This window comes from Halichoerus grypus, unplaced genomic scaffold, assembly GCF_964656455.1.
Source record: "Halichoerus grypus unplaced genomic scaffold, mHalGry1.hap1.1 HAP1_SCAFFOLD_170, whole genome shotgun sequence".
Classification (NCBI taxonomy): domain Eukaryota; kingdom Metazoa; phylum Chordata; class Mammalia; order Carnivora; family Phocidae; genus Halichoerus; species Halichoerus grypus.
This window is the reverse complement of record NW_027555097.1, coordinates 20,313-42,137: the sequence shown is the minus strand read 5'-3', so window position 1 is coordinate 42,137 and position 21,825 is coordinate 20,313. Positions and strand designations below refer to the sequence as shown.

Genomic DNA, 21,825 nt, shown 5'->3' with positions numbered 1-21,825 from the left:
AATCTTTTTAAAAACATAAATAATTAGGCCTCCTGCTCCTCACACCGCCGTCCTGAGTCACTGCCTGCACAGCTCCGACCGCCTGGCTCCCCGTGCTAGCCACCGATATTTGGAGTTCTTACAACATGGCAGACGTTGACAACAAAGAACAGTCTGAACTTGATCAAGATTTGGAAGATGTTGAAGAAGTAGAAGAAGAAGAAACTGGTGAAGAAACAAAAATCAAAGCACGTCAGCTGACTGTTCAGATGATGCAAAATCCTCAGATTTTTGCAGCCCTTCAAGAAAGACTTGATGGTCTGGTAGAAACACCAACAGGATACACTGAAAGCTTGCCTAGGGTAGTTAAAAGATGAGTGAATGCTCTCAAAAATCTTCAAGTTAAATGTGCACAGATAGAAGCCAAATTCTATGAGGAAGTTCATGATCTTGAAAGAAAATATGCTGTTCTCTATCAGCCTCTATTTGATAAGCGATTTGAGATCATTAATGCAATTTATGAACCTACGGAAGAAGAATGTGAATGGAAACCAGATGAGGAGGATGAAATTTTGGAGGAGCTGAAAGAAAAAGCCAAGATTGAAGATGAGAAAAAGGATGAAGAAAAAGAAGACCCCAAGGGAATTCCTGAATTCCGGTTGACTGTTTTAAGAACGTTGACTTGCTCATTGATATGGTTCAGGAACATGATGAACCTATTTTGAAGCACTTGAAAGATATTAAAGTGAAGTTCTCAGATGTTGGCCAGCCCATGAGTTTTGTCTTAGAATTTCACTTTGAACCCAATGAATATTTCACAAATGATGGGTTGACAAAGACATATAGGATGAGGTCAGAACCAGATGATTCTGATCCCTTTTCTTTCAATGGACCAGAAATTATGGGTTGTACAGGGTGCCAGATAGATTGGAAAAAAGGAAAGAATGTCACTTTGAAAACCATTAAGAAGAAGCAGAAACACAAGGGATGTGGGACAGTTTGTACTGTGACCAAAACAGTTTCCAGTGACTCTTTCTTTAATTTTTTTGCCCCTCCTGAAGTTCCTGAGAGTGGAGATCTGGATGATGCTGCTGAAGCTATCCTTGCTGCAGACTTTGAAATTGGTCACTTTTTACGTGAGCGTATAATCCCAAGATCAGTGTTATACTTTAGTGGAGAAACTATCGAAGATGATGATGATGATTATGATGAAGAAGGTGAAGAAGCAGATGAGGAAGGGGAAGAAGAAAGAGATGAGGAAAATGATCCAGACTATGACTCAAAGAAGGATCAAAACCCAGCAGAGTGCAAGCAGCAGTGAAGCAGGATGGTTTACCTTCTGCTCCCCTGGAAAGGATGATTTTACATCATTTGACAAGCCTATTTCAAGTTTCTTTGTTGTTATTGTTTGTTTGCTTTTTTTTGTTTTTGCAGCCTAAAATAAAAATGTCAAATATAATTTTAAAAAAATAATTATTGGCAAGGATATAGAGAAATTGGAACCTTTGGGCGTTGCTGGGAGGAAAGTAAAATGGTACAGGCACCTAGAAAAAATTATCGTAGCTCCTCAAAAAAGTAAACATAATATCATGTATATAATCCACGAATTACACTTCTAGGTATACCCAAAAGTAGTGAAAGCAGAACTTGAATAGGTATTTGTACATCAGTGTTCATAGCAGCATCTCGTAATAGCCAAAAGAATGAAACAACCCAAATGTCCATGGCTGGGTGAATGGATAAACAAAATGCAGTGTATATACACACAGAGGAATGTTACACAGTCTGTAAAAGGAATGAAGTTCTAATACATGCTACAACATGAATAAAACTTGAAGACATTATGTGAAATGAAATAAACCAGACACAAAAGAATATTGAATGATTTCACTTATATGCAGTACCTATGCAGTGAAATTCATAGAGACAGAAAGTAAAGCAGTGGTCACCAGGGGCTGGGGGGGGCGCGGAGTTTAATGGGTACAGAGTTTCAGTTTGAGATGTCTAAGAAGTTATAGAAATGGGTAGGGGTGATGGTTGCCCAACAATGTGAATTATACACTCAAGAAAGGTTCAAATGGCATGTTTTATATATGTTTCCCACAATTTTAGTTTAAAAACTTAAAAAAAAATCATAGGATATGCTATTTGGCAACCATAACAGTAATAAATGATTTAGGCATCAATGGATGCTAATACTGGTGGGTGAAAATATGATGGAGAACAGGAAACTTAGAGTATCAAGGTACCTCCCTTCTATTAATTGTAGAAGGAAAACAGTGACTTTTAGAGTGGAGAAACCAGGCACCTTAACCAAGTGATCAAGTTCACTTCACCAGTATTAGAGGTAGTGGACCCTCTGGGCCTCCTGACAGCTTCACCAGGAAGAACACAACAGCACTTCATTTCAGCAGTGCTCCTGCCAAAAATGCGTAGCCTAAATCTAATGATGAGGAAATATCAGGGTAAAAGATACCACAATGAAGAAGGAAATTTCCAGTTCAACTGGTTTACAACAAGGAAGATTTTTTTCTTTCACCAGGAGGCAGAATGGCCCCAGGCTTAGCTAATCTAGCATTTCAGATTTGTTTTTGTCTCTTGACATTTTTTACTCTGCCATCCTTAGCCTAGTTTAGCTGCCCTGTGGTTGCAAGAATGGCCGTGGCTCCCGTGTTATGTTCCAGACGTAGCAATGGGCAACAGAGACAAGAAGCTATCTCTTCTCGTGCTTCTCACTTTTAATCAGTGAGGAAAAGATTTCTTAGAAGACCCCACTATAGTTACCCTCCTGGGTCTTTGACCCAAGCTGGGTCACATGCGAACCCCAAACACATCTCTGGCAAGGGGAAAGGATTGGACTATTCAGCAACTCTGTGGGTGTCTTGTGGGGAAGTGTGGCCACTCAAACCAAAGTGGGGCTCTTCGGCAAGGAAGAAACAGGAATGGCTGTTTCAGGGTGAATGGTGGACCTCCAGGGTCAAGGCCAGCTGCAACTTAGAATGTTAGATGATTCATTAATCAGGTAGGGGACCAAGGGTCACCATGGGGGAAGGTTAGGGGAGAGGAAATTGTAAATTACATCTGGAGGTCGGTAGACAGCAGTAGCAAAGACACATGAATGATGTTGTAAGCAGAAGATATAGATCTGAAAAGAGGCTCTTTTTGTTGGTTAAAATGGGCAACTAAGGGTATTGAAGTGGTAGCAGGCATGCAATGTGAAGTGCATGAAAAATCCTGTAACCCACCTTTTTTGTAAAAACTAACGTCTTCAGTGTTAGTGAGTAGGAATGGGAAATGAGAGAATACATGCTCAAATAATGGGACTTGGGTAAATGAGGAAAAATAAAGTTTTTCCAGGAGAAAATGGATGGACTATGTCCTTTATGTAATTATCTTTTTAGTGCTTTAAAAACAAAAACATTCTCTGGATTCACAATGTCCCTGTCTAGCCTAGTATAGTGCTTTATCGCCCTGAGTCTCAAGAAACCTAATCAATACCATGCTTGCCTAAATGTAAGGCCAATTAGTCTTTTTCAGTCTTAAACACACATGAAATACAACTGTTCATTTCCCAAAGTTGCTCCACACAGATTTCACAAAATCCATTTAATTATATCACGGAACACTTAAAAGATACCTCATTGTAGCATCTCAGGCTGGCAGTGCCAATCAATAAAAATGAACAATTCCTAGATTCGATTTGCAGAAAACTCAATACAATACATTTTACAGGGGGATTTCTTTGTTATGTCTACATTCTAGGCTTGGTGTTGTCCCGAAAGCTGATCTTTAGGGGATCAAATTCTTTCCATTTGTCAATAGAGAAAAACATTTTTGAACAGGTTCTAATTTCCTAGCTAGTATAACTTGTTGCTTGGGATTTAAATACGTTGGTGCATTTTTATAAATAAATTAAACCACCTTTTTATATGAAGTCAAACGATGTTATCACAAGAAAATGTTTTAATCTTTTCATACACTTTGCTCATGTATTCAGTGATTATGTATAACACGGCAAGTATTCTGGAAGGAAACAAGGACACAACAGTTAATGAGGCAAACCATTGCTGACAATAATATATGACATGTATCCAGTGTCCAAGGGAGGTACATCTTGTTTTTTTGTTTAGTTTTGTTTTCTGTTTGTTTGTTCTTCTCAAAGAAGTCATGTGAGTTGCCCAAACTATTGTAGCTAAGAAGTGGAAGAGGTAACATTCAAACCCAGTTTGGATGTCTCTAGAACCCAAGTCTTAACCACAATGCTATAATGCTTCTGGCAGATAATATGTGCTAAGAAACTACAAATGTGACAAATGAAATAGAAAGGAAATCTATGGCAGCCAACGTTGCGGGGTCAGAGAAGACCAAAGTGGGTATGACGTTCTAGCTGAACAAGAGTTAGCCAAGGAAAGCAAGAGGAGTTGAGGGAAATGTGCAGCTAAGCAGAGGAAAAGTGGGGGCAAGGTGCAAAGAAACTATAAAAGAAGAAACCCTGTATGGCTACAATCAATAGATGAAAGGAGGGAGAAAGGGCAAGGAGCAAGACTCTACTTGCGAACCTGGTCAACAATGCAGGACTTTAAATTCAAAGGCACCTCATCCTACCACCTCAATGTGGCTTTCCTATATTCTTCTATTTTCATGAATTTTGTCCTTTAGTTTTAATAGAATATTTCAATTTTTTAAGTTACCAATTGAATACGAATAAATTTAGTTTTCTTTCACTTTTCATATGTTAGACATATGACTTGGGTTACTGTACAATTTTTTGAAGAAAATCATTTTTGATGACGACAAATTCCACATCTTGGTTAGAGTCCTTCACTGTGAAGATATGTTTGACTGGTTTTGAAGGGGATCCTAGCATTTTCAGCTATTTGAAAGGCACAGACCTTACAACAAGTGGGTACATTCTGCTTTATAAACATACTTTGGCAACTGGTTGGCAAGTGGGGACCCAGCTCCGGGCAGTGGCATCTGGAACCACAGGCCAACCAAGAATCAGGTTTTGCAGCCCACAGCCAAGGCTTGCACTTTCAAGAGGTAAGTCTCTGAAGGCACTTGCTTCTAATAGACACCTGTTACATCAAAATTAAAATAATACGGATATGGGAGCAACCTTCAGCATCAATGGGAAAAAAAAAAAAAAAACAACCTCCTACAGAACACTCACAGCTTCTTCCTCAGCACCTGCTGCCCCCCGCCCCCAGATCTCTTAACTTTGTGGAAAGAATGGTGCTTCTTGAATCCACTAGAGCAGTCACGTGCACTGAAGAAAGCACTTCTGCAGAATTTTGGCCCTTTTAAGTTTTTTTGTACATTGCTCAGGTTTTTTTGTTAACTCATGAAAAAGCTTGCCTTTGATCAACTTAAAATATTAGCAAAGGGGGGTACCACATATGAACCATGATGCTTTCATGTTATACCGACACTGTCCCCCTATTTGCCTACTTTACAAGGTTGTAAAGGATTTTTAGAAGACACCTAAAGTGCTTTGAACAGCCCCTGGCTCGTGATGAGTGTTCAGCAGCTGTTGGCTGCTATTATTAAATTGGGATCCTCTCTTATTTACAATGTTTAAAATGAAGCCTTCCGAGCCTTGTCAGGTTACGAGAGATTTCCCAGGCCTAGGAAGGGGGACTGGCACGACAAGGAAGGGCTAGCTGCTGGGTGATGCTGGGTAATGCTGAAGGGAGACTGAACTGAAGGGAGACAGTTACAGATGAGTCTCATTAGGGGAGCCTGACGCAGACTGAGCTGTGGGGGAGCTGGGACAAAGAGCCTGGCGCCATGACAGCCCTTGTCATGTCTGCTTAGTTAGTTACAGATTATAGGATTGGCAATTTTTCATGCAACTGCTTAATCTCTATCCTGGAGGTATCACTTTTAGATGATTTTTCTCCTCTTGACTGACACAAAGGGTTCCATGCAGACCCAAAACACACCACTGTCATCTTAATTAACTTAATACTTTGTTCCCTGGGAAGGTGGATGCTTACTCCAGCAATTCTTTTGTACTCTTTGGCATTTTGGTGAAGTTCTTACAGTTCAAAATTTGTAAATAGTCATGCACTGTCATATAATATACTTACCCTTTGAAGGCTTGATGGGAATTTCTCTTCTCAGGTCCTCCATGGAATACTGGATCCCATTATGACCCCCAAAGAAGGGAGACGTGAAGAATATTGATGTTTCTCAGGTCCAGCCACACTAATTTAGTACTTGGAGTTTATCTGCAAGTCTTTCACAGAAATGAGATATTCTAACATAGATAGATGACTATCAAATGAGTTCCTGAATATCCACCAGGAAAAAGATGGTTTACCAAAGTAAAGGTGTATTTGTTGTGGAGTATTATGCATCTATTAGAAAGGATGAGTTAGGTCTTTATCTATTCATTTGGAGGGGTGTTCAAGATATGTTTTTTTTCTTTTAAAGCAGGTTGCAAGACAGTGTTTATAATCAGATCTTATGTTTGCAAAAACAGCACGCACACACACCACACACACACACACACCCCAGAGTACATTTCCATCTAGTGCGTATCCATTTGAATATGTCTTGCATGCATGAGGAAGAAGAGGAAGGTGTTCACTGCACACCAGAAGGCTGACAACACACACCTCAGAGGCTCACAGAGGGGGAGGCATGAGGGGGATCTTTTTATTTTCTTTTATGCCTTTGGACAAATTCACTCATTACAAAGAACATGCTTTACTTTTGTATTTTAGAAATCTATTAAAGAGGATTTAAACAGGAAAAATTGGGGCACCTGGGTGGCTCAGTCGTTAAGCGTCTGCCTTCGGCTCAGGTCATGTTCCCAGGGTCCTGGGATCGAGCCCCGCATCAGGCTCCCTGCTTAGCGGGAAGCCTGCTTCTCCCTCTCCCTCTCTCACTCCCCCTGCTTGTGTTCCCTCTCTCTCTGTGCCTCTCTGTCAAATAAATAAATAAAATCTTTAAAAAATAAATAATAAACAGGAAAAGTTGTTCCAACCAAAAACAAAGTTTCCCTAGAAACCTCTATTTTGCCATGATACCTCCACTGTAAGATTAAAAACCATCCTAGAAAGGTGGGGCTGGACTCTAAATCATCTATTACTGTGTGTGTATTTCCTGATTCTTGAAAATGGCCTAACTTGGCTTGGCCTCCTGCTGAATGCCCCCAGCTCCCAAGGCAGTGCCTCCTTTCCAGGGCCTGCTTTTTACCTCTTTTTCCCCTAGCTCCCCTGATGGCAGCCTCTTCACTCACTCCATATCTCTCAATGGCTTCTTAATAACTTGCATTGACTACCTCCAAACCTCTGGGTCCTGAATTGAGAACCGGACTTGATTCCCGCCCCATTTGTTCAGTTGAAACCAGGTCAGAGTTGCACGAGATTGTGTGCCTCAGTTTATATCCTTCCCCAAAGCGATAAATCCTCTCATTTCTGGGGATTCCCTTCCTCATAGTTTCCAAATTGTGGCCCCCTCCTCCTTGAGTCTGAGGATCTGCCAGGAGAAGTAGACCAAGGCTGCAAGTCCACAGTCAAATGAGATGCTTTCCCACCTCATGATTTCATCAAGGTGACTGTAGCAAAGGGTGCTAATTTTCTTTCCTGGTGTCCTTTCTTCTTTTTCAGGAATAGGAACCTCAGTTCGTAGCTGGGCACTTTGCCATCAGCCTCCCTTGTGGTTAGATGTAGTTGTCTGGAGGTTCCTCAAAAAGTTGAAAGCAGAGCTACCTTACGACCCAGCAATTGCACTACTAGGTATTTACCCCAAAGATACAAATGTAGTGCTCCGAAGGGGCACTTGCACCCCAATATTTATAGCAGCAATGTCCACAATAGCCAAACTGTGGAAAGAGCCCAGATGTCCATTGACAGATAAATGGATAAAGAAGATATGGTATATATAAACAATGGAATACTATTCAGCCATCAAAAAGATGAAATATTGCCATTTGCAACAATGTGGATGGAACTAGAGGGTATTATGCTAAGCGAAATAAGTCAATCAGAGAAAGACAATTATCATATGATCTCACTCATATGTGAAATTTGAGAAACAAAAAAGAGGATCATAGGGGAAGAGAGAAAAAATAAAACAAGATGAAATCAGAGAGGGAGACAACCCATAAGAGATTCTTAATCATAGGAAATAAACTGAGGGTTGCTGGAGGGGAGGGGGGTGGAGGGTGGGGGGATGGGGTACCTGAGTGATGGACATTAAGGAGTGATGTAATGAGCACTGGGTGTTATATAAGACTGATGAATCACTGACCTGTACCTCTGAAACTAATAATACTTTATATGTTAATTAATTGAATTTAAAAAAATAAATGAATAATTGCCACTTCCCCAAAATATTTAAAAATAAAATAAAAAACAAAAAAACAAAAAGAAGAAGAAGAAGAAAGGAAGGCAGGGACAAGGGGCCCCCACCCTAAGGGGAAACCACCCTTAAAAGGATTTTACACCACTCTGGAAGGAGCCCTCCACCCTTTCCCATGTGATAGACAGATGACAAAAACTTGATTGGATGACAGGCACATGGAGGGTTAATCAGATTAAAACAGCCCACCAACAAGCCCATAAAATCCCCTAGACTTAGAAACTCCGGTGGCAACCCTCTCGGGTCCCCTCCCTCTTGGGGAGCTTCGTACTATCACTCAAGAAACTTCACAGTCGCTCAATAAACTTTGTTTTGCTCTCCACCCCCCCACCCCCAAAAAAGATGTAGTTGTCTGAGTAAGTGTTGGGTGTTGAGATGTAAACTAAAGTACTATGTGAAGAATTCCAGGAACTCCCTTAGAGGGAGGGGGGCAGAGCTGTTTTCTGCCCACCCTCCTTTCTGTGGTCTGGACCACAATAGGAGCCTAGACCTTGAGCCACGTCATGGACCATGACCCAACTCAGGGGCAGCAGGAGATAATGATGGAAAGGTCCAGGGCACAGATTTCCTTTAAGTGAAAGAAAGATAACCTTCCAATGTTTTGAAGCCACTGTTACTTGGGGTTTTCTGTCACATGCAGACAAACCCATCCTAACTCATACATTGAGGTTCCAAATTCTATAGTGATTGATTGCTGCTTTACTCACTGTATAAGTTTTTAATCAACAGGTAGTTGTTAAGCATCTATTATGTGCCCAAGCATTGCTCTATGCTCTGAAGGACACAAAGAAAGTAGAAAAAGAGAGTCACAGTCCTGAAGAGGTTTATATCCTACTTAGGCAGCTAAGATGGAAATAAGAAAACAATGAAAGGGCAGGAAAAGCTAGCACTATATTTAATTAACTTATGTGAAAGTGGTTGAAAGTCCGAGAGGAGTTGTTTTTTTTTTTTTTAAAGATTTTATTTATTTATGAGAGAGAGAGCGTGCACATGCATGAGCAGGGGGGCACACAAGCAGGGGGAATGGCAGGCAGAGGGAGAAGCAGGCTCCCCTCTGAGCAATGAGCCCGATGCAGGACTGGATCCTAGGACCTGGGATCATGACCTGGGCCAAAGGCAGACGCTTAACCAACTGAGCCCCCAGGAGCCCCCCAAGAGGAGTTTAGAGGAATGGAAATTGGGAAGAATGACAGTAGTCTTCATTCTGTCAGAATGGATTATTTTCTTTCTTTTTTTTATTATTTATTTAAATTCAATTCAGTTAACATATACTGTATTATTAGTTTCAGAGGTAGAATTTAGTGATTCATCAGTTGCATATAGCACCCAGTGCTCATTCCATCAAGTGCCCTCCTTAATGCCCATCACCCACTTACCTCATCCCCCCACGCACTTCCCCTCCAACAACCCTCAGTTTGTTTCCTAGAGTTCAGCATTGCTTATGGTTTGGCTCCCTCTCTATTTTTGTCTTACTTTATTTTTCCTTCCCTTCCCCTATGTTCATCTGTTTTGTTTCTTAAATTCCACATATGAGTAAAATCATATGGTATTTGTCTTTCTCTGACTGACTTATTTTGCTTAGCATAATACCCTCTAGTTCCATCCACATCGTTGCAAATGGCAATATTTCAATTTTTGTGATGGCTGAGTAATATTCCATTGTGTGTGTGTATATATACACCACATCTTCTTTATCCTTCATCTGTCAATGGACATCTGGGTTCGTTCCATAGTTTGGCTACTGTGGACATTGCTGCTATAAAAATTGGGGTGCATGTGTCCCTTTGAATCACTATGTTTATTTTCAATGAGGAATGCCTATAAATTCTGTTGTTAAAGGTTGTTGTTAAATGAGTTAAGTGATTTCTCTAAAGGCTTGTTATGCCTCATTCAATACTTCAGGTTAGACTTTTAAAATAAATCAAGAAGTGCTAGAATAATAAAATCACTAACAGAATGCAGAATTATTGCTCAAATGATGAGAGATGACTCGAGATGATCATTGGACAGAAGACAATTTTTGGTTAGTTCTTCTAAGTCTGCTAATGTGTTTCAGTTTCCCAATGGCAATGTGATGAGGACTGGGAAAGCACAAGTCTTCTTGGACTTCCTACTGCTGGTGCCCACACTGGACTGCCTATCCCTATTCCAGCCAGTTCATAATATCATGATCTGCATGATATTACTAAAACCCCAACTTTCTCCATGCCTCTGACTTTTGTACCAGAAGCATAGATTTATAAATCATTGCTGCTCAGATTTATAAATGTATAACTTCAAAACTATCTGCTCTGGAAGATTGGATTTGTTTAGAATCTCTGTTAGGAGTAAGAGACAAACTCCCTACTTCTTCCCCAGATTTTCAGAATGGGTCAGTTATGGAAATGAGCCTTCCACCCATCACATTCAGTAGTTGTGGACAGAGTAAGTCCACTAAGAGTTGTTTTCTTAAAATCCATGTCTTGCTTTTAGCCCAGATCCTCTAGAAAGCAGAGCTGGGGGCAAGGATTAAGATGCTAATATTTTATTTAGGAAATGCAAGCCGAGGGCATCAATGGTAAAGTAAAAAGAGAGGTAAGGCAGGCAGAACTGTGACACAGCATGATGGGATGTGTTAGCATGACTGCTCGAGCTGTTTTTCATTCAGTGACAACAAAAAACAGCAGGTTGCTCTGCAGTATGTTTATTCACCACATACCATCTTCCAGAAGGGTTGTAAAGAGGGACTGCATCTCAGAGTAGTCCACCGCAGAGAGAAAGGAAGGGAATGCACAGGCCTAACTTCCACTCATCGCTTGGCTCCCCCTCACTGGTACTCACCACAAGGGGAGCTAATTCCCTCACGTGCCCAGGTAGTATCATCCAGCCCATTGGCAGCCACTCGGAAAGGCAAATATCATATTCTTCTGTGTAAAGTGTTAACAAAGTCCAAAAGTGGAAGGCCAACATGGTGCAAGGAGTGGGCCAACCAAGGAATCAAGAAAGAGGAGGAAGTCAAGAGGGTCTGAGAAGGAGGGCAAGGTTTCAAATCTATTATATAGCCACATGCCAACTGGGTATGCTTCCAAAATTTCTTTACTATTGGCCAGCTTTTTTTGTTTGTTTTTAAAAATTATAAAGTAATTTTGGTTATGACATTTTTGATACAGTAAACAAGGGAACAAAGGCTCACCAAATGATAGGCATTAGCTAACATATCTGGGCAGTGTGAGAAGTTCTGGTCAAGATAATGCTGTAAGGTCAAGCTTTATGTTTCCACCTCAGTTCCAAACAAAGCAGTAATAGAGGTTAAAAGTAAGACAAATTCATCCTCTATGGGACTAGAAGTAGAAGAAATACAGTCATCCCTACTGAACCTTAGGAAAAAAAAATTACTAAAGGAAATCTGTAGTTTGTTTTGTTGTTGTTGTTGTTTTTTAGAGAGAGAGAGTGCACAAGTGGGGGTAGAGGGAGGGGGAGAGAGAGAATCCCAAGCAGACTCCACGCCCTGCATGGAGACTGACATGGCGCTCAATCCCACAACCCATGAGATCATGAGCTGAAATCAAGAGTTGGACGCTTAATCCACTGAGCCACCCAGGTGCCCCAGGAACTCTGTAGTATTTGTAGCAAACATTTGTGATTTTTGTTTTGTTTGGGCTACCTAGAAGCTAAACACATTTCCTACTTTGGAGAAAACCAGATTTGTAGGAATAGGATGCTCCCAGTAGGGTAGCTAATGTGAAGGGACAGTTATAATTTCTTCTCAACTCGCTCACAACTAAGGCATGGTTGCATGTCCTGACTTAGCCAATTAGATGCTTCTGCCTAGAGAGTTGAATCTTGAGAGATAATGTAAAAGTGATGAGGCACAGATTATTCCTGACATGGGTGGTAGAGACAAGGAACCTGGGACACAGAGCAGGAGCTCAAGAGCAAGGGTGTCATAAGTTTGTTCCATTGGTGACTGTGCATCTTTGAAGCCCAAAAATGTAGACTTTCCATTGATCACGCAAGCTAACAAACATCCTTACAAAAAGGGTTCTTCTGCTTGAGTTAACCAGAATTAGTTTCTGTTGTTTGCAACCAAGAACCCTGACAGAGCCAAAAGAGAGAGAGAGCTGGGAGCCTGGGTGGCTCAGTCGTTAAGTGTCTGCCTTCAGCTCAGGTCATGGTCCCAGGGTCCTGGGATAGAGCCCCGCATCGGGCTCCCTGCTCAGCGGGAAGCCTGCTTCTCCCTCTCCCACTCCCCCTGCTTGTGTTCTTACTCTCGCTGTGTCTCTCTGTCAAATAAATAAGTAAAATATTTTTTAAAAAGAGAGAGAGAGAACCTGGAAGGAAGTAGCATGACTCAAGAAACTCTCATAAATATAAATATGCCTGGAGTGACACCTGGCTTCCCCATACATTCTCAATTCCATCAGTAAGCCTCAGAGGGGAGCTGTGTGCACTCAGACTAAATGTGTTTCTTTGTCACCTGCAGTCAAAGGCCAACACGTTGGAATATGAGCATGCAAAGAAGACAGAGGCAAGGGCAATATGAAGACAGAGATGAAGATCAGAGCCACGTGGCCACAAGCCAAGGAAGCTGGCAACCATAAAAAACTAAAAGAGGCAAGGAAAGGATTCTTCCCTTGTGTGGCCTTGCCGACACCTTGATTTTGGACTTCTGGCCTTTAGAATTGTGAGAGAATCAATTTCCCTTGTTTTAAGCCACCGAGTTTGTGGTAATTTGTTACAGAAACCCTATGAAACTAATACACACAGCAATTTCACTCCTAAGTATTTATCTAAGTGAAATGAGAACCTATGTTCACCTAAGACTTGTACAAAAATATTTATATGCAGCTTTATTTGCAATAGCCAGAAACCGAAAAAAACCCAATGTCCCTCTGCTGGGGAATGATTAAACACACTATGGTATGTCCATATCATGGAATAATGCTCAGCAAGAAAAGGGAACCAACTAGCAATACATGTAATGACATGGATGAATCCCAAATGTATTATGGTAAGTGAAAGAGGCCAAACTCCAAATGCTATCTAGTGTATGATTCCATTGATTTGACATTCTGGAAAAGGCAAATCTTTAGCGATGGAAAGCAGAATAGTATCTGCAACATCTATCACGGGATGGAGTTGGAGAAGGGTTGACTAAAAAATTGGCACATGGAGAAATTTTGGGGGTGGATGACACAACAGTTCTGTATCTTGATTGTGATGGTGGGTACATAGTGATGCCTTCAAAGCCCACAGAACTATACATCAGAAAGAGTGAACTGTAGATCAATTGTAAAATAAAAAAAGTAAAAATACTCTGACAAATCATCATTCTAGATTCTAGGATACCAGGGGACCTGGTAAATCGGGAATGTCACTCAAACACTCATCAAGGTGGATCTTGTTTTGCCTCAAAAATACCACCGAGGAAGAGGGTACATTTCATTTTCATTTAATGCCACCAACCAAAAATATTTATTCGAAGGATAAAGTTGGTATGAGATATGCTAATAGCGGATAAGTTTCTTAAAAGAAATAGTACTTGCTCTTAGCACTAAAGACCTGGAGAAAACTAATATGAAGTAGAATACAAATATGTCATTTTGACAACTTGAAGGAAATGTGGTATCAAAATTTGCTCCTGGTTTATTTTTCACTTCCCTGTGCATTTAGGGCTATTTTTTTTTTAAACAAAAAGGTACACTTTGCAGTATTAAAAAAAAAAAAAAGAGCTCAAAAGTAATAGAGAATGAAAGAGGAGATTTTAGAAAGCAGGAAGATTCAAGTAAAGGAGGAAAACAACAACAAAGAAACACAACTCCCTTCCAAAATGGTAAGAGTCAGCGAAATATGAAAACTGCTGCTGAGGATCTCACTGAACCAAGAAGAAACAAACAAAATGCAGTTTGTAAATCTTGACTTGCCTTGAAGTTAATTACATCCCACATTCAGTAGAGAGAAAAATACGAAAAATTGTTATTCTATCTCAATTGTGAACAATAGAACTGGTTGGAAAGGTAAAAAGCCATGATACCTTAAAAGCTAGCAAAGGATTTCTGAACACAGACACTTCTGAGTTCAGATAAAAATAGCCACATTTCTGTATCTGGAGATTCTACAAAAGGAAGATGACTCAAGAGGAAGGAGAGGCCAAAAACGGATGACCAAAGGATGAAGAAATGGAAGGTACACATCCCTTGTAGCTAGGCAAATTGCCCTCTCTGGTAATCTCAAGTTTTAATAGGTCATTATGAAAGATGGAAGAAATGGCAAATGTCCGAGAACAAGTTCCAAAACGGCATGACATGAAACTCTAGATTGGCATTCCAGGCTGAAACAAGCAAATGAGAACAATATATTAGGGTTCTCCAGAGAAACAGAACCAATAAGAGATACAGATGTATATAAGGAGGTTTATTATTAGAAATCAGTTCCTATGATTAGGGAGGGTGAGAAGTCACGTGATCGGCCAGCGGCAGAACCAGGAAAGCCACCAGTGTAAGTGCCGGCCCTGTTGCAGACCTTTGTCGTGGCACAAAACCAGGCAGAGAGAGCAAATTCTGCCTTTCCCTGCCTACCCCAATAGTGTTGGGCTCCCTGCTCCATAGAAATGTGACCATTTCTTTTTTTTTTGATTATGTTATGTTAATCACCATACATTACATCGTTAGTTTTTTATTCTTTTTTTTTTAAGGTTTTATTTACTTATCTGGCAGAGAGAGAGAGAGAGAGAGCACAAGCAGGGGGAGGGGCAGGCAGAGGGAGAGGGAGAAGCAGCCTCCCCGCTCAGCAGGGAGCCTGGTGCGGGGCTCAATCCTAGGACCCCGGGATCATGACCTGAGCCGAAGGCAGACACTTAACTGACTGAGCCACCCAGGTCCCCAAAATGTGACCATTTCATATATTTTGTAATAGAGATCATAATTTCTACCTCCAAGGATTGGCAGAATTATGTCATATCTGTAAAGGATTTAGCACATGACAGGTACCTATGATGTGAATACTGAACAGTTTCCTAACAGAATGGTAAGTAACAAATTAAAAACATTTAATAACAAAGCTAAACATTTAATGGCACAGCAAAAGCACTCACTTTTAACTTAGATTTGGTCTTCTTCATTAGGAAATATCTTAAAGGTAATGGGTATTAAGGAAGGCATGTACTGCATGGAGCACTGAGTGTTACACGAAAACAATGAATCGTGGATCACTACATCAAAAACTAATGATGTATTATATGGTGACTAACATAACATAATAAAATAAAATTTAAAAAAATATATCCTAAAACTGGAAAAGTGTAAATAAGCTTTCTTCAAAAGACTTGATGCTTAAAATATGTTGGTCAAATCATGGCAATTCCTCATTGTTTTTTATTTTTCAAATCTCCAGGTCCAGATGAATTAAAATTTATAATTACTAATATCCAAGGAATTTTGGACAGCAATATAGAGACCAAGGGAGAACTTGAATGAATGTCTTAATTTTCAAGAAGGGGCAGAGGTGGATTCTGAGAACACCAGACCCATAAAGAAAGAAAATGCAGATATTGAAAGCCAAGTGAATTTAACTCATAGACATGCTGCTTAAGACAATTCTAGCTCTGTTGATCAAGCAGATGTTCTGTAATCACTTAGAAAAGGAAGAGATAAACAGCTAAAACCAGTGTTGATTTGCTAAGAACAAGTCATACCACACTAATCTCGATTCTTTTTTGGAGAAAGTGAATTTAACAAGAGATCTGGAGAGAACCATATATTAAATCCAGGAGCCTAGGAGCAGGCAATATTCATGGCTCCAGCAGGTGGGTGGAAAGAAGATTCACAGTTGAAGATGAGAAATGACAAAAAATTCAGAATTGAGAACTCCATGATCAGAACTAGGGTCTGAGGATCCTGGTCAGAGCTAGAAATAGAGCACACACACAGAGCTGGCCAAGCAGTGCAGTTGGTTTCTGAGATGGATATTAGCACGCAAAGTGCTATGGTCTCTGGACCACGAGGTCCATTATGGGCAGGAGAAGAAGATGAACCACGGTGAAGTCGCAAGAGAGTGCTGCCAACTCCATGGGGAGGGCTGGAGCTGGGGTGGCCCTTTAGAGACGTCCTGAATTGAGACAGGGACCAGGCCTATCTTCTTCCTGCCATGGACCAGTCACTGGAGGTGAGCTAGTGCCTGGGGAGGAGTGTGCCTTTGGGTAATGTTGCAGCCCTTTCAGCAGAGGGCAATGCCAGGAGAGACGCCCAGCTCTGAGTCTTCAGCAGCTGGGGGAAAAGCACCTCTGTCCTGAAGGAGGATGGTACTCACTACACCTGGCCTGATGCTGGATCTCCACAACCCCAAGGAAGATCGCCTACAGCCCTCCTGGGCCCTGAGCAGGGCTGAGACTGGAAGCAGTGGTGGTGGTTGTAGAAAAGTCAGGGACTTTTGCTGACAGATCAGCAATTTGCTAGCCAGTTGTAAGTTATTTCACTTCTTTGAGCTCTTGGTTTCATCTGTATTTATAGGACACTTAGGGGCAGAATTAAAAGGCATAACATATAAAAGAAAGAAATATCAGTATGTTGATGATAGAGTCAGAGAGATCATTACAACTTGGAATGATAGGGTAAAATAGAGAACATAAAATTTAAAAGGGATACATAAGAAGTTATTTACAAAAGGTCCACAATTAAATTGCACATACACACACATACACACCAGGAAAGTAAATAATAATAGGAGATATTTACTAAGTACCAAGTACCTATCATGAGCCAGGCCTTACCCTTTGTAATTTCCATACCATGCAACTAGATGCCTCCAAGTATCCTTACAAGGATGATTTCCATTAATCCTCTCAGCAACCTGCAAGATAGGAGCTTTTATTACCCTTCCTTTTCATAGAGGTGAACTTGTTTTGGGAGGGTAAGTAATTCTACCCAAGGTCACTTAACTGGGAGGAGGTTAGACCCAGGACACTGAGAACCTTGAAACACAAAGCTCTTACATGTGACCACCACACCATGTTACTCTCCAGTGTTAGAAAGAAAAGAAACTAGCATATAACAAATCACATGTTATATCATTTGATCCCCACATCAGTCAGGATATGTAAATTGCAAGTAATAAAAAATTCTATTTTAACATATTTAAGCACAAGAGAAAGTAATTGGTTCATGTAACTGGAAGTCCAGAGGTAGACTGGCTTCGAGGGTTGACATCCTCTAATGGCTCCATCTCTATTTTCCTGCAAATCTTTCTACTTGGCCTCCAGTGAGGTTGGCTTCTTCCCAGCTGAAAGTGATAATCTCTCAGCAGATCCAGGGCTCACTGGATCCAGAAAATAAATACAAACAAAGATAGAAAGGGTCGTTTCCAGGAGCTCACCCAGAAAAACGAGAAAGAATTTTCCCAAAGCCCCTGGCTCACTTCTACTTCCATCTCCCAGGTCAAAATTATGAACAGATCAAGGACATGAGATCATCCTTAGACAAATTGGGCCATCCCTGGGATTGCAAGAGGGGTCAGCATCCCCTAAGATTCACAAACTTCCTGGAGAAGGGGTAGGTACCTGAATAAAGTTAGGGATCTTTTTGGAAGAAGAAAGGAAGGAAAGAATGGGTCCTAGGTAGATAATCAACAATGTCTGGTTCAGAGAAATAAATTCTTGTCTCACCCTCCTTTTGCAGGTGATCTGTGGCTTTAAAACAGTTCTTGTAAAAAAGAGCTGTGATTTTTGTATTAATAATAAATTTAATATGAGCCAAATGGATCAGATGGTTAATGTAAATGTATCAGATGGTTAATCTTGAGCTCATTGATAAGAGTGGCCAGGTTAAAAGAAGGAATAGTCTTATTGTACTCAATTCTGGTCACATAGGGACATGGTAGCAACTCCAGAAGTTGCATTTAAAGAGGAATATTAAACAAAGATCATAGAGAATGTGGAAGTATAGCAATTGGCATAAGAGTAGGGACCCGGGAGGTTCAAATCCCAATTCTGCCATTTTCCTCCTGTGTGAACTTCAGCAAGTTGTATAAACTCTAAACCTTAGTTTCCTCATCTTTAAAATAGAATACTGATAATACTTACCTTGCAGAGTTGCTGGAAAAATCAAGAAAGACCAAATTCTGCAAGTTCCCAGGAGCATAACATTTAGTTGGATATCATGGTCTCCAGACCCCAGCTTCTGTTGGATTTGTCCAGTTCAAGAATTGCATTGAAGGTCCCAGTGAGCTCGCTTGGCACTGCCCCTAACCCACCTAGACATAAATCTTGGTCCCTTTCTTTGATTTCCACAGAAAAACAAACAACTCCCTCAGTCTCTTGACAGACACATGCAAAAGAATGAAACTGGACCACTATTTTATACCATGCACAGAAATTATCTCAAAATTAATGAAAGACTTGAATGTAAGATCTGAAGTCACTAAACTCCTGGAAGAAAACAGTAAGCTCCCTGACAGCGGTCTTGGTGATGATCAGATTTGACTTCAAAAGCAATGACAACACAAGCAAAAATAAACAAGTAGAGCTCATCAAATCAGACAGCTTCTGCACAGCAAAGGAAACCAGCAACAAAATGAAAAGGCAACCTACTGAATGGGAGAAAATATTGGCAAGTCACATATCTGTTAAGGGGTTAATATCCAAAACATATAAAGAACTCATACAATTCAATAGCAAAAAAATTAAAAAATAGTCTGATTGAAAACGGGGCAGAGGATTTTAATAGCCATTTTTTTCAAAGATGACCACAGATGGCCAACAGGTACATAAAAAGATGCTCAACAAAAACCACAATGAGATATAATCTCACACCTGTTAGAATGGCTATGATCAAAAAGACAAGAGGTAACAAATCCTGGAGAGGATGTGGAGAAAAAGGAACCGTTGTGCACCGTTGGTAAGGATGTAAATTGATGCAGCCCTGTGGAAGACACTACGGGTGTGCCTTCAAAAATTCAAAATTAAACTACCATATGATCCAGCTATTCCACTTCTGGATATCTATCTGAATAAAACAAAAATACTAACTCAAAAAGATATCTGCACCCTGGTGTACACTGCAGCATTATTTATAGTAGCCAAAATATGTAAACAACATAACTGCCCTTTGATGGATGAATGGATAAAGATATGGTGTGTGTGTGTGTGTGTGTGTGTGTGTGTGTGTGTGTGTGTGTGTAATATTACTCAGTCATAAAAAATAATAAAATCTTGCCATTTGGGACAACATGGATGGACCCTGAGGGCATTATGCTAAGTGAAATTAGAGAAAGAGAAATACCCTAAGATCTCATTTTTATGTGTAATTTAAAAAACAAAAAACAAACAAAACCAAGTACATAGTTACAGAGAACAGATTGGTGGTTTCCAGAGGCAGGGGTAAGGGGTGGGCAAAATGGGTAAAGGGAGTCAGAGGGTACAAACTTCTGATTATAAAATAAATAAACCCTGGGGATGTAATGTACAACATGTTGACTAGAATTAACAATACTGTACTGCATATTTAAAAGTTTCTAAGAGGGCAAATCTTTCAAGTTCTCATAAAAGAAAGGAGGGAGGGAGAGAGGAAGGGAGGGAGGGAGGGAGGAAGGGAGGAAGGGAGGGAGGGAGGGAGGGAGGAAGGAAGGAAGGAAGGAAGGAAGGAAGGAAGGAAGGAAGGAAGGAAGGAAGGAAGAGAAAGAAAAAAAGAAAGAAAGAAAAAAGAAAGAGAGAAAGGGAGAGAGAAAGGGAGAAAGAGATTTGAAAAAAAAAAAAAGAATTCATCAAATATCCAGCTCAAAGGATAAAGAGTTAAACAAGTATCAACAAATTGCAGGAGACTTGGGATAAAATGAAACTACCAGAGAGAAAAACGGGTCCCACAGAAAACATTTACAACCAAAGTGCCATGAACTATTTTATAGGAGCAACAATAGATACTAGAAGATAATAGGAAATGATTCAAAAATCCTGAGAATGGAGGCGCCTGGGTGGCCCAGTCAGTTAAGTGTCTGACTCTTGATCTCAGCTCAGGTCTTTATCTCAGAGTTGTGAACTCAAGTCTCACATTAAAAAAAAAAAAAAAATCTGAGAATGATTTCCATCATAGAATTCTACCCCCGAAGCTGCTCAAAAGCTTAAACATGTGTGTCTCACGCAACCTTTCTCAGGAAACTACTGGAGGATGTGTCCCACCAAAAGTGGGCTTAAGCCAAGAAAAAGGAAGAATGGGATCCAGAAAGCAGGAATCCAAAAGAGAGAAGTCAGAAGACTTGCTAGGATGCCACAGACGGGTCAGAGAGAAACTATGCGAGACCTCAGCAGACAGAGTGCAGCAAATAGCCTGGCTGGTGTGCCTCACCATAAAACTGTTTTGACTGGTTTTAACAGCTTTGTAGAACAGTTCAGGGAGGAAAGGGGCGCCTGGGTGGCTCAGTCGTTAAGCGTCTGCCTTTGGCTCAGGTCCTGATCCCAGGGTCCTGGGATCGAGTCCCACATCGGGCTCCCTGCTCGGCAGGAAGCCTGCTTCTCCCTCTCCCACTCCCCCTGTTGTGTTCCCTCTCTCGCTGTGTCTCTCTCTGTCAAATAAATAAAATCTTTAAAAAAAAAAAAAAAAAAAAAGAACAGTTCAGGGAGGAACTGTTAGGGCCCATGGAAAACTAACCGAACAGAAAGTGAGATAATTACTAATTCAGCAGGGGAAGTGAGAAGACTGTTCAAAAAAGGAAATTTAATCATAATACACTGTATGGCTAAGCTGTAAACATATTTGCATAGTTGCAAATCACACCAGATACTAATTTCATCCAGTTGTTTTAACTCTATTAGAAGAATGGGAATAGGAGAGGTACGGGAAGCAGTGGATGTAAATGAATTAAATCACTAGTTTCTTAGTAGGAAATCCATAGGAAAATCAGCAGATAAATCTAGAAGTCGTGGTATATGAGCATGTTATTTGGAAGTAATTACCAAAAGAAGCTAGAAGAACTGAAAGTGTTTGTGTCTAGAGTAGGAGATGGGGGTGGGGGAAAAGAGAGGATAGAGGACTGCTACTTTTCCTTGTAAGTTTTATTCAGCACATGTACTACTTTGATTAAATGAAAATTAGATTTTAAAAAATATGAGTGTATTTTGACTTCCACAATTTAATAGATACCTAGACCAAGCCCAATTTCAATGGCAGAAAATTACAGAGCATTTATTATATATATTTTGTTGAGAATCCTTTTTTTCCTTTATTGATCAGAATAAGCCAAAGACAGTTTTGTGTTACAGAATTTTTGAGGAGAGGCAAACAATAATACATAGCTTTTTGAGAAAAATAGTGTCTTCTGATTTAGATTTATAGAGTTTAGGGTCATTTTTTATTTGTATAAGATAATATTTAGACAGCCAAATTTTAAAAGTGAAAGTTTCTGCTTGGAATTTGATTTTGTCCACCAGTTGATGAATGTGTTCTTTTACCTATAAAACAATAGTCTTGAATGGGGAAATAATGTTAAATGTGGAATTTAAATAAAGGT

The 21,825-nt window shown here is 40.3% G+C and overlaps 1 pseudogene; it reads left to right on the top strand.

The window, feature by feature from the left end:
• Nucleotides 1–33: 33 nt before the first annotated feature.
• Nucleotides 34–1,437, top strand: LOC118540922 (nucleosome assembly protein 1-like 1 pseudogene; annotated as a pseudogene).
• Nucleotides 1,438–21,825: the final 20,388 nt, after the last annotated feature.